The sequence below is a fragment of the Chenopodium album genome, chromosome 3 (assembly GCF_948465745.1).
Source record: "Chenopodium album chromosome 3, dcCheAlbu1.1, whole genome shotgun sequence".
Taxonomy (NCBI): domain Eukaryota; kingdom Viridiplantae; phylum Streptophyta; class Magnoliopsida; order Caryophyllales; family Amaranthaceae; genus Chenopodium; species Chenopodium album.
The window spans coordinates 28,986,774-28,997,464 of NC_137836.1; the positions used below are offsets into that span (position 1 = coordinate 28,986,774).

At 37.9% G+C, this 10,691-nt stretch overlaps 1 pseudogene; it reads left to right on the plus strand.

Moving 5' to 3' along the window:
• Positions 1–1,049: 1,049 nt before the first annotated feature.
• LOC145626033 (small nucleolar RNA R71) lies at positions 1,050–1,148 on the plus strand (annotated as a pseudogene).
• The last annotated feature ends 9,543 nt before the right edge of the window (positions 1,149–10,691 follow it).

A 10,691-nucleotide genomic window follows, 5' to 3' on the forward strand; every position in this document is an offset into this window, starting at 1 on the left:
GGACTAGCATGGTCTTTCAAAGCATCAGCAAGTTGAGAAATTTGGTTTTCAATCATCTTATTATGAGTCATCACTTCATTGAATTTCTTATCACTTACGGCCATGTAAGTGCTCAACAACTTTGTTTGATTTTCAATTATTTCCACCAAATTAGTCCTAGAAGAAGAGGATTGTGAATAGGAATTATCAACTTTAGGCATTGGAGCAAATCCGGGTGGAGGGCCTCTTTGATAATTATTTTGAAAATTGCCTCTCCCTTGATTGTTCCAATTACCCCTATTTTGATTTTGAACATAACCTTGATTATGGTTACCACCACCTTGATTATGATTTCCATAACCTTTGTTTTGATTACCATAATTTTGGTTTTGATTTTGGCCACTATAACCTTGATTTTTATAGTTCTCTCGAGAACCTTGGTTCCCTTGGTTCCTATAACCACCACCTTGGTTATAATTGTCAAAATTACCAAGGTTTTGTTAATTCCTATTCCATTGACCCCTTTGATTATCAAAATTTTTCACATTATTATTATTTGACTCAAAGTTCACATGTTCACTCTCATTATTGTTAAAATCATCATTACTCTCCGGAAAAGCATGAGGGAAATTACTAGAATCATGATCATATGAACCACACACATCACAAAACAAACAACTACTAGGCATGTTACTAGAAGAAGGAGGGGGATGAGAGTTAGAAGGAGTACCTCTCCCTTTAAATTGGGAAGGAAGACTTGGAGCTTGGGAAGAAGAACTCTCCAATTTTTCCTTGATTCCACTTACTTCCTTCCCCAAGTTTTCCATTTTTGAGAAAGATTATTAATTGCATTCAAATGATCAACCGAGTACACTGTAGAGCTACTCTTTCTAGTTGATTCTCTCTCACCATCTTGCCAATCTCTATAATACTTCACAACATCCTCAATGATGTCCACCAATTCTTCTTCCATCCTATTCATGATGGGACCACTAGCTCCTTCATCTAGGCATGATTTGCCTTGGGGACTTAGGCCTCCATAGAAAATCTGAATAATTTGATAGGTTGGAATCCCGTGGTGAGGACACTCCCTTTAATACTCTTTATACCTCTCCCATGCTTTATAAAGGCTCTCACTTGGCTTTTGTTTGAAGCCTTGAATCAAAGCTCTTGCCACCGCCGTTTTCTTTTTTGGATAGAAACGAGTCAGAAATTCCTTTGTAACCTTGTCCCATGTCGTTAGAGTATTCGGCTTAACCTCCTTTTCTAGCCATTCCAAAGCACGCCCAATGAGAGAAAAGGGAAAGAGCTTGAGGCAAATGAATTCTTGGGAAACTCCGTTCAACTTGATAGTATTGCAATACTTTTCAAACTCCTTGAGATGATTTAGCGGGCTCTCATGCTTGGCTCCACTAAACTGTCGCTTTTCTATCAAAGTGATCATAGCCGACCTAATTTTTTTTTTTTTTTGTTGGCAAATAAAGATTTTATTACCAAAGAAAGAGAGTTACAACTTACAAAAGCTAAGTTATAACTACCAAAACAACACCACAAGCCCAAACAGGACAAAACACACCCCAAACACCAGTTCTAGGACCCACCCTAGCCACCTTCTAGGAAGGGTTCTAGGGAGGACCTAAAACAAACTGGAATCAAGCTTCCAGGTACCTTCTATGAAGGGCTCTGGAAACAAGGACTAGACAATAAAAAAAGTCAACCACTATGTAAAAACAACAGCTAGCAGACAAGCCTACCAACTGAACCACCAAACAGCAAAGCCTAAACATACAAATATTTTCTATCAGAATCAATGCATCTACAAGCAACAGAAAATATAACATCCCTAAAAGCAATATCTGCAGGCTTGTAGTCTCCAGTGAACATCAAAGTATTTCTCTGTATCCAGATGCAATGAATAGTCTCTGCAAAACACATAAGCAGCAACCTTCCTTTAGCAGTAGCTCTTCTACCTTGTTGCAGCACCCAAAGGACTTCAGAGTCAAATCTCTGCCCAATTCTACAGAACCCAAGAAGTTGCAAAATTCTGTTCCAAATACTAGCAGAATATGAACATTCAAAAAACAAATGAGAAACATTTTTTGCATTACTAGCACAAAAGAAGCACAAAGGATCACAGGTTATATTCCAAGTAGTAAGTCTATCTTTAGTGACTAATCTGTTCCAAATAGCCAACCAAGTGATAAACACACTCTTAGCAGAAGCTCTGTTATTGCAGATTAGTCTCTTCCAAGTCACTTTCTCAACTTGTGGTCTGATCTGAAAGTAGAGCTGTCTGATGCTCATTTTACCATTAACTGTAATACCAGGCCATCCACCAACATTATCAACCAAAATTCTGCAATTCATGATCTTCCTTAAGACCCAAGAACATTTGTTAGGAACAGGAGAAGACCATAAATCTTTGTTGCTGAAATAATATGTATGAATCCATTTTACCCATAGATTATCAGATTTATGAGCAATGTCCCAAAGAACTTTGGTGATTGCTGCTTTATTCTAATCTTCAAGAGAGGTAAGGTTCCACCCTCCACAAGTCTTAGGCAAGCATAAAACTTCCAAGAGACCAGAGCTTTCTTACTAGGATTAGATTTCCCAGTCCAAAGAAAACATCTAAACCTTGACTCCATTTCTCTCAAAATCTTTTTTGGTAAAATAAAAATCTGAGACCAATAAGCTTGGATACCAAAAAGAACACTCTTTATCAACTGAAGCCTACCAACATAAGACAAAGTTCTAGCTGCCCACCCTTCAATCCTAGCAGTTACTCTCTCAACTAAAGGCTTGCACTGAGAAATAGTAAGCTTTTTAGAAGAAAGAGGAACACCCAGGTACCTAAAAGGCAAGGAGCCTCTAGCAACCCCCAAAACAGACTGAAGCTCAACTTGATCTTGCTCACTTATCCCTCCAAAATAAACATCACTCTTATCCAGATTAGCAACCAAACCAGAAGCACCAGAGAATTTCTGAAAAGCTTGAAAAATCAACTAAATAGAGACAAGGTCAGCCATGGAGAAAAGAAGTAAATCATCTGCAAACATCAAATGAGTAATCCCCAACTTTGCACATCTTGGATGAAAATTGAAATCAGGGTTCACAGTCATCACTTTTAAGCACCTTGAAAGATATTCCATACAAACAGCAAAGAGAAAAGGGGACATAGGATCTCCTTGCCTCAAACCCTTTTTAGCAGAAAAGGGAAGAGAAGGGTATCCATTGATCAAAATAGAATAAGAGAAAGTTGTAACACACCCCATAATCCAAGAGATGAATTTGTTAGGAAAACCCAACTCAGCAAGAATAGTTCCGAAAAAACTCCATTCAACAGAATTATAAGCTTTCCTAAGATCAACCTTAAGTAAACATCTAGGAGTGATGAACTTATGAGAACAACCTTTGATAAGCTCAGTAGCAAGAAGGATATGATCACCAATATGCTTACCAGGAATGAAGCCAGCCTGAGCATCATTAATGACATCTCCAATAACCTGTGAAAGCTTGGCTGTAATAATTTTATAAATAAGCTTGTAGACTAAAGTACAACAAGCAATATGTCTATACTCCTTTACATAAGAGGGATTAGAAACTTAAGAAACAAGAGTAATGGTAGTGCAATTCCATTGTCTAGCCATTTGACCATTAGAAAAGAAATCCAGAACAGCAGCATACACATCAGCTTTAACAATATCCCAAGACTTTTTAAAAAAGACAGCATTGAAGCCATCAATTCCAGGAGCTTTATCATTATCAATACCCTTAAGAGCAAGATCAATCTCACTGAATGTAACTTCAGCCATAAGAAAATTCTTAGCATTTTGATCAAGCCGTGGGCCAGTTCTCATAACAGCTAAATCAACCCCAGGGAGAGAAGAAGCAGCAGAACCTAAAAGATTCTTATAAAAGTCTAAGATTTTAACAGCAATGAGATCAGGATCCCTGAGCAAAACCCCTTCATTATTATAGATAGAATCAATTATGTTCCTATTTTGCCTCTACTTCATTACAGAGAAAAAGAAATGAGAGTTAGCATCTCCAAGCTTAATCCATTCAATTCTAGATTTTTGCCTGTAGATACTACTTTGAATATGCATCCAATGTTTCACTTTATCAATAGAAATATTCTGAAGAGCCTGAAACTGGATATTGGTCCAATCATCAGCCAACTTCATTTGGATATCACTAAGATCCCTGTGAGGTTGCTCCAATTTTTCAATGACATTAGCAAAATGTTTGATATTCATAGCCTTCAATCCAAGTTTAATAGCCTTTAGTTTATTCCAGACAGACAGCATTGGGGAATCATGTTGTCCACAGGACTCCCAAGAATCCTTAACAATCTGCTGGAAATCTTTATGATCAGAAAGACAGTTAAGAAATCTGAAAGGTCTACCCTTCCCTAGACCAAAAGTACTAATATCAAACAAAAGAGGACAGTGATTAGAGAGAGAGGGAGGGAGATAAATGACTTCAGTTTGACCATAATCATTACTCCAAGCTTTATTGATAATGCCCCTATCAATTTTAGTAACAATTCTACTAGCACCTTCACCCTTGTTAGACCAAGAATAAAAAGAGCCTTTACTCTTAATCTCAGTGATGTCCATTGATTCCATACAATCCTTAAAATCTCTAACTTCAGCATCAGTCACAGGATTGCCATTAAACCTATCTTCAGAACAAAGGACAGAATTAAAGTCTCCCAAACAAATCCAAGGGACATGAGAACTCCCAAGAGACTGCAATCCAAGCCACAAAGGTTTTCTATCATGAATTGAATGCAGACCATACACAAAAGTACACAGAAAAAGATGTTGTGAATCTTTAGAGCTAATCTGAGTATGAACAAACTGTTCATGATAAGATAAAACATCAACAGTTACTTTATCAATTTTCCATCCAACCCAAATTCTTCCTTTAACAGCATGATTATAGTTACAGTACCAGGACCAAAATCTACCAAACTTCTTCTGAATAGAATTTTTATTATGAATTTTGACTTTAGTTTCAAGAATAGCAATCACATCCACACTATGATCTTTTAGAAGCTGCTTAACAGCAGCTACCTTATCAGGGTCATTAAGACCTCTGATATTCCAAGAGACTACAATCATTTAACCAAAGCGGGATTACCATCACCCTCGATAGGATTTGCTTCAGCAATTTCATCTTCTAGCAAAGCAGAATAAGCATTGTTAGTTCTAGGAATATTCTGATTAACCCCAACAGTATGAGATCTAGCCCTTTTGTTTAACACCCTCCAATCAGCATCAGAATAAGTAGCAAAAGAAGAATGAGCAGGGGTAATCAAGGGTTGCAAATCAGTACTTTGATCCTTCCCCTGATCTTGTTTAGAAACAGCAGCTGTAGGATTCGAAACAGGCTTTTTCTGAACCCAAACTTTCTTTGGATTTGTGTGGCGATTAACTTGCTGAACCTTAGGCTTATCCTTTGGCTTAGGAGCATTACTGGTACATTCTTTTTAAGCTTTTTGAAAATTGGTTCACATATTATTGTAATTTTTGATATGATCCTACTTATGTATTGCAACCGACCAATGAATCCTCGAATTTGCTTCTCGGTTTTGGGTGGTGGCATTGACATGATTGCTTTGATCTTGGTTGGGTATATCTCTATTCCTCTAGAGCTTATGACATAACCCAAAAGCTTGCCTGAGGTGACTCCAAAAGCACACTTGGATGGATTCAACCTCATGTTGTATTTTCTTAGCCTTTCGAAGAATTTTCTCAAGGCTATTTGATGGCCTGGGCGATCTTTTGATTTCACAATCACATCGTCCACATATACCTCAACTTTTTTGTGCATCATGTCATGGAGCAAGGCAGTCGCTGCTTGTTGGTAAGTAGCACCCGCGTTTTGCAACCCGAATGGCATTACCATGTAGAAGTAAGTACCCCATGCTGTTATGAAGGTTGTTTTCTCCATGTCTTCTTCTGCCATGAGAATTTGATTGTACCCCGCATATCCATCCATGAACGAGAGAAGTGCATGATTTGCAGTGTTATCTACCAGAATATCGATGTGTGGTAAAGTGAAGTCGTCCTTTGGACTTGCCTTATTTAGATCTCAATAGTCGACACACATTCTTACCCTTCCATCCTTTTTTGGAACTGGGACGACGTTGGCGACCCATTCTTACCCTGCAGTTATTTGTTTTTGAACTTCTTCTTTTATTTTAAGAGCTACGTCGGGTTTCATTCGACGCAACTTTTGTTTTACAGGTTTCATTCCTGGAATTAGTGGTATGGTGTGTTGAGCTATTTCTCTATTAATACCTGGCATATCTTCATATGACCAAGAGAATACATCGATGAATTCTTTAAGAAAATTAATTAAATCGGTTCTTTCTTGTTCATTAAGCGTTAATCCGATTTAAACTTCTCTTTTATTGGTTTAATCATTTTAGATATCAACTGTCTCAGTTTCTTCAATTATCGGTGTTTTCTTTTCAAGTGTTTCCATTGCTTTAATAAGTTCTTTATCATTTTCATTGTTAGTTAAGCAATGCTCGTCATCTTGGGTTACAGAAAAGCAAGAGGAGTAAGAGGAAGAAGACATATTATTAAATTCGGAAATCATCACATCGAAGAGAGATATATCCTTAGGGACTTGATCGCTAACTATCCTAGGGAAAGAGATAGAAGAAGAGGGTGCTTCAACAAAAGACTTAGATGACTCTATAGGAAGAGACTCTGACTCTAACTCGGACGACTCGGACAACTCTTCAAACATCGGTCCTTGCCACGTTGTAATATAAATTTTCCTTCCGCCTGGAGTAGTCACCTTGACGGTCTTGCGCCACCCTTGTAGTGATCCTTCTGCTGGAGTAATTAGCTTTGAGGGATCAAAGCTTTCGCTTTGTAGGACCGTTTGGATGAGCGAGGAGTTATCCTCTATGTACGTTGGATCATCTTTTTCTCGCCCAAATAGTAATCCCATGACATTAAAGTCAAAGCTTGGGGTTCTTTCTCCTTATGCATAGGAGTTGGGATTTCATCTATAAAATAGCAATCTAGGAAAATTTCGAATCCCGGTTGCCTTCTGCCATTTACGACAAACGATTCAAGAAATTTGTAGCATGGATAGTACTCTCCTTCTTTTATGAATTGTCCATTGAGGGTAAGAGGATACTGATCCATTGGGATTTCTTTCATTTAGATGCGAACTTTCCTACGTGCTTTTGACTTTTCTTGGGCTCGCTTGAGATCTTCCCGAGTCGGTTTGAAACAAGTCCAAAAGTGTCTAATTTAGGGAGGCCAGGTGATTTTTGCTTTTCCTTCTTTCCTAGGGTCATCCCAAGAAAAATGTCCTTGTTTCTTCTGAATAGCGTTCACTATCATATTGGAGTGGGGGTCGTGGCAGAGAGGGGTCATGGTAGAATAGCGTTCACTATCATATTAATGCCCCACAAATCTTTATCATATTCATCGTGCTCCACATTAAATATTAGATTTACTATGGACTTAATCCTCATGGGTGAAGCATCGATCGTAATGGGGATTCCTCCAACTATGGCCTTTACATGTTGGTGGAGAGATGAAGGGAAAGCATTTAGGTCATGAAGCCAAGGGCGTCCCAACAATAAATTGAATGAAGCCTTAATATCTACTACTTGGAATGTAGTAGCGTGTTCTATTGCTCCCGCCGTTATATTCATAGTGATCTTGCCAAGAGCTTAACGACGAGTGTTATCGTAAGCTCTTATTCCTTGTGTTGACAGGGTTAGGTCTTCATCCCTTTTGCCTAGCATCCTCGCACGCGGACAGACATTAATGGCCGATCCATTGTCTACAAGAGTTATAGGGACGTTCATTCTCTTTCAGATTACTGTGAGGTTTAATGCCTTATAATGCTTGTCACCTTCTAGAGGTAAATCCTTGTCGGAAAAGGTGATCAAGTTGATAGGACTAGGGAGATCACTCGTAAGGAAGTTAGCCAACCCCTCAGGAGTGGTGTCAAAATCTACCCCTATCTTATCCAAGGCATTCATTACTGCCAACCTATGTTCTCGAGATGTTGCTAGAAGTTTCCATACATTCATTTCAACCTTGGTTTTCTTGAATTGTTTGACAATATCATTGTCTTCTATGGGAACTTGTTGCGTAGTTGGTATATGTTGTGTCAAATAGGAGGTTGAATTCTCCCAGATCTTGTGAGGACGTCTATTGATGAATCTTCTTCAACCCAGAAGTCATCCATGGCATATGACACCGAAGGTGGAGGTCCTACCATGTGTTTTAAGTAAACGTCTTCTTCATCACTGTCCCAAAGTCCATTAATACTTATGTCTTCTTCTTGTATAATTCGGACTAGCCTTTTGTCATCAATCATTTTCTGAATTAAATACTTAAATTTGAAACATTTTTCAATAGTGTGACCCCCTGATTGATGGTATTGACAGTAGAATCTATCTGTCCTTTATAATGATTCAAATGGTCTTGGTTCGAGAGGTTTTACCTCGCCACACTCGGAGAGTATATTGAACATTTGAGCATATGGAATCCCAATTGGAGTATAGAGTCTATTACTCTTCTTGAGTTTATAAATTACTTACAGAGAAAAGGGTTTCTTCGTTTTCTCGCTAGCTAGAGGCAATGGGATTTTGTTTGCTTCCATGAGATCTTGAATGGGGTTTTGAAACCTGTAGCATTCATTCGTGGTATGACCGTTCCCTCGATGGTACTTGCAATAGGAATTGGGACCCCATCTTGAAGATCGCTTTTCTGGTGTTGGATCCTCGGTAGGGCCAATAGGTTTGATTAATCCTTGATCATAGAGACGATCACAAGTAGCATCACAGGTCATCCCCATGGGTGTGAACTCTCTCCTAGGTTTATTTATCGTGGATGGAACCTTGTCACACTTTTTCTGAATCTCCTCTAATTGTTTCTTCGCGACTTCATGAGCTTCACGTAACAATTTTGATCCCTCTAACATTGATAATGTAAGCAACCGTACATCCTCTTTACTTGCTAATTCTGGAAATTCATCCATGGTATCGAAAAAGATCTCCTCCTCTTTTTCAATATCATGGATTTCCCCGATAGGCTTGATGAGAGATGAGGGATTTCCTCGATAGGCTTGATGAGAGATGAGTGAGCGAGAGGTGCATTATCAATGCTTGGCTTCTTAGTGGCCAGTGGCAATGGCAGTTTGTTGTTGTCGATTAAATCTTGGATAGCTTCCTTAAGGTTCCAACAAATTTCGGTAAGATGGCCCCTACCTTGGTGATACTTGCAATGTGCATTGGGGTTCCAATTCGCCGTCCACTTCTCAACTGGTGGGTCCCTAAATGATCCAATAGGAGTTATAAGACCTTTTGCATTTAATCGGTCAAATGCGGTGTCATAAATCATACCTATAGGAGTAAAATTCCTCCTAAATGGTTTCTTTTGTCCTTGATTATTCATAGCAAGGACTTCACTTAAGTTAAAGGTACTAAAATTGTTTGAGTGGGTGGTTTTGGAAGAAGAAGGATTGTCGTTCTTCTTGCCTTTCCAGCCACTGTTCGAGTTACTGTTAGCAGCTTTTAGCTTAGCCAAGTCGTCTTCAATATTGATTCCAATGTCATAGACGACCTTGAAGGTATGAAGATTATTCTGGTATTTGAGATGCTTGGAGTAATTCTCTTGAAGGTTCTTGATTAAAAACCTCACAGATTCTTATTCTCTTGGTACCTCAATCATTTTAGCAGAGGTTTCTCTCCATTTGTTGAAGAAAGAGGTAAAACCTTCATTCTCCTTCTGCTTGAGGATTTCAAGTTCCCTATCGTCAGTCTCAACTTGAATGTTGCACTTGTATCTATCAATGAAAGTGTTTACTATCACTAGTAGAAAAAACGCATTAGGCAGCGGTTCAAACCCGGTCTAAGGCACCGGTTTGAACCGCTGCCTATTTGAGGGGTGCCAAAAACCCCATATTTGGCACCGGTTCAAAACCGGTGCCATAGCGATTAATAGGCACCGGTTAACCGGTGCCATAGGGTGGAATAGGCACCGGTTAACCGGTGCCTAATACTGCTCTCCCGCCATTTTTTTTTGGGTGGTGGATAGTTTAGGCACCGGTTCCTGCCTAACCGGTGCCTTTTGTATATATATTTTTTTTTTCTTTTTTTTTTTTTTCCATCGTGCAATAATATTTTTTACAAAAAACCTGCAATAATAATACCCTGTAATTCCAGCAATTATATTAAATATAATAATTAATAATTTTATTATTATAATAACTAATAATAATATTATTAATTATTATATACAAAAATAATATTAGATACAAGAATTCAATTATATATATATATAGATATAAATATTCCCAAACGCAATACAAAAAAAAAAAAAGTTGCTTACATATATACAAATAATAGTAAGTACACATATATAATGAATAATAAGTTATATATAGTTCAAAAGTTAACATAAATAATTTACAATTACAATGCATGCCATTTACATGTTGAAGGTGATGAAAGACGCCAACATGTCACGAACTTCATTAAGCTCCTTGATTGTCAACGGACCATCCTTTTGGACCTTGCAAAACTTGAAATACAAAAACATTATTTTAAAAATAATTAATTAGGCAAAAAATATGTATTTAATCAAATATTACCTATACGACTTCTATATAGCCCATTTTCTACATTACTTATCAAATGAACTATTTCTTTCTCATAACAT